At 36.9% G+C, this 3416-nt stretch overlaps 1 pseudogene; it reads left to right on the top strand.

Annotated features, from left to right (window-relative positions):
• Window positions 1-3179, top strand: part of LOC107755288 (tyrosine-protein kinase JAK3-like) — a 6688-nt pseudogene extending 3509 nt beyond the window's left edge.
• Window positions 3180-3416: the final 237 nt, after the last annotated feature.

Here is a 3416-nt window from a genome sequence, read left to right as displayed (position 1 = left end):
AAGATTCATACATCTTGGCTAGATTTGTCCTAAAACATATGGGAACCATATGATCACCCATCATTGCAGTTCTAAACTTCATTCTGTAGATTATGAGATTCTTCATGCGACTGGCACACTTCCCAAGAGTGATGGCTTCTGGAGAAGACCGAACATGTTCAAAAAGCAACAACAGGATGTTTTTGAAGAGAGATACCTGCGATTCATCTCTATCCTGGGAAAGGTACAACAACAACAACAACAAAGCACAGATAATCTGATAATACCATTTCAATTTTAAGTGTTTTCTTACCTTAATGGATTAGTTGCAGTTTTTTCAACTTTCATTTAAAATACGATGCACATTGCTATTTCATAATTCAACCTCGCTTTCATAAGTAAACGATGATGATTATTGGTGGAACTATTGATTTCCAATCAGATATTAAGAGAGAAAAATGAAGGTTTTAACTGCATGCATGTGTGTTTAGGGTAACTTCGGCAGTGTTGAGCTTTGTCGTTATGATCCGTGGGGTGATAACACTGGAGATCTGGTAGCTGTCAAGGAGCTTCAGTCAAACAAACAGGCCACCGTGGCAGACTTCCAGAGAGAGATCCAGACCATCAGCTCCCTGCACTGTGACTATATTGTCAAATACAAGGGCATCTGCTACAGCACAGGTCAGCCTACTTTTAATGATAACCAATCAGCACACATTCTGTAAGAAAACGTCTGTAGAAAAATGGAAAAGGCACTGGTAATTTCCTGCCAGGAAGTTCACAGACATTTCCTTTAAAACACAAAACAATACAAAGTATAACTGAAATATGTGTAAAACAACTGTGAAAAGTCAATAATCCTTACTTTTAAACTCCTCACAGGCCGACTCAGCACAAAACTGGTGATGGAATATCTTCCATACGGCAGTCTGATCGGATATATGGAGAAGCACAGACAGAACGTGTGCACCCGAAGACTGTTGCTCTTTGCCTCGCAGATCTGTAAGGTACAAACAGACTAACACTAGAGAGCTCACACAATCCTTTTTCTAATCAGTTTATTGATTTGTTTGTGGAACTTTACACACCTAAACAGCACTTTAACGTTCTTTTGTAGGGTATGGAGTACTTGCAAAGCATGCGTTATGTTCACCGTGATCTAGCTGCTCGCAATATCCTAGTCGCCAGCGACACTCTGGTGAAAATTGCTGATTTTGGGCTTACGAAGATCATTCCAGTGGATAAAGAGTACTACCGTGTCACGCAGCCAGGAGAAAGCCCTGTTTTCTGGTAATGATTACATCAAGCTCTTGGGAGCTCAGGCAGTTAATTTCACCCAACAGTGAACATTTCATTCAAACCAACAACCCAGCTAACAAAATATGTTCTAAGAACGTTTGGCTAACGTTCCCTTAAAGTAATTAAAAGGTTATCTGTGAATGTTCTCTGAACGCACAAAACGTCCAGATTTAAAAAGTTTTAGAAATGTGTTTTCTTGGTTATGTAACTTTTAATGACACTGAAACTGAACTAATCTATCACCAAACAACAGATGAACATAAGGTGTGTCTGGATGTTTTTTATGTCCTCTAATTTCCTTGTATTGTTTTACAGTCACTTTTAATCTGTTTTCAGATGGTATTGTGGGTTTGTGTAGACCTATAGACAAGATTATGAAAATGGGCCGATTGGTTTCTTTTATTTTCAGAAAAGCGAATGTTATGCGAATGTTAAACATTCAATTTGATCATTTTGCAAACATCATGGGAACGTTAGTTGTGAACGTTCTCAGAACATTCTGAAACAAGTAGCGACATTTAAAAAATGGAAGGAAATGATAACAAAAAAAATGTTAGGAAAAAACTTTCCATGAAAGATGTATAAATAAGGTTTTTGTGCTAACATTTGGAGAACATTATTGAAGATCAGATAACGTTGAACGAACTTGGGGAGAAACTTGCCAGAGTTAGCCAAAGTTCTGAGAACACTCCCTGTTAGCTGGGAGAGTATAAGAACTTATTAACAACTTATTAACAAAGTATTAACAACTTTGTGATTATAATTTAATGAAATGCCATTTTTTTCTGGTCTCTGAATGATTCAGTGTTGACAAATGCATTGTTTTGTTTTTTTACGGTCATTTTTTTTTTTACTTGTCATTAATGTTTTGTTTCAACTTGTTTGTTGTTTCGTGTCCTGTCCTATTAAGATATGCACCTGAATCCATTTCAGAATTGAAATTCTCCCACAAGTCAGACGTATGGAGTTTCGGCATTGTTCTGCACGAGCTCTTCTCTTACTGCGACATCTATGTTGTTCCAAAACTTTTAATTTGTTAAACCTGCTTTATTGTAAATCCTTTGATGCAGTTGTGTATCCAGAAGATAGGAAGTTATGTCCAGAGTCAATCCATGGCTATCCATCTTCTTAATCTTCTCAAGGATAACTGGAGGTTACCGGCTCCATCTCAGTGTCCACCAAAGGTGAAAATAAAAACAGATTTCTATTTGAATGCTTTTGTATGGATCACATTAACCAATTGAATTGAGTTCCATTGTACATAGAAAGCAAGTTCATGCACCAAGCATGTTACCTAAAGTACCACACAAATATTAGGTAAAGTAATTGTAAAAATGTACTGATATAAGGTTTTTTTTTCAGGTGCACAGTATTATGATGCAGTGCTGGGAGTTCAACAGCGAGGACAGACCAAGCTTCTCCTCGCTACAGGACCTGATTGAGAATAGTCTGTTAGATGAGAGAGAGGGCTGTAAGGGGTAAAATCAGAGTTACCCTTAACAGATCACTGTATTTTCAACATATATGTATATTTGATATATATTTGAGTATTTTTGGACATATTACAGTAGCTTTTTCAGTGTTTTGCTTCCTTTCAAAACATAACCATAGTTGCAGTAGATCAGCTTGTATATTTGCCCATACATTTACAGAGCTAGCACTACCTGTTTAACCATATTCCTTAATAAAATGCTTAGGACCTCATCTGTTTGACTCGCAAATATATAGTCAAAATTACTAGTGCATCACCTTTGTTCTGTTGTTGTTTTTTTTGCCATTTAATACAGTTTCGGTAAGAAGCATGTCCGTACCCAGGCTTTGAAAACTAGTGAGGTCTGGGGGGGGGCATTAGTGTTAAATGCTACTGTTTTTGAAAGCGTTGATAACGTTTATGACAGATAATATCATGATAATTTTTGCATTTCCGAATGTTGTATCCTGTCAGCAAAAACTCAATGTTGACATTTGAAATCACCAAAACAAACACGCCCCTACCCCAACAGGGTCTCGCTCCTATTTTGATAGCTCCGCCCCACACATACGTACGCAACCCAGGCAACAATTAATAAAAAGTTATATCTGTTCAGAAATGGGCATAAATATATGAAAATGTATTTAAAATAAAAATACAAAATACT

Source organism: Sinocyclocheilus rhinocerous, unplaced genomic scaffold (assembly GCF_001515625.1).
Source record: "Sinocyclocheilus rhinocerous isolate Xijiao unplaced genomic scaffold, SAMN03320098_v1.1 scaffold2637, whole genome shotgun sequence".
Classification (NCBI taxonomy): Eukaryota; Metazoa; Chordata; class Actinopteri; order Cypriniformes; family Cyprinidae; genus Sinocyclocheilus; species Sinocyclocheilus rhinocerous.
Note: the sequence above shows the minus strand (reverse complement) of the source record. Positions and strands in the feature narration are given on the sequence as shown.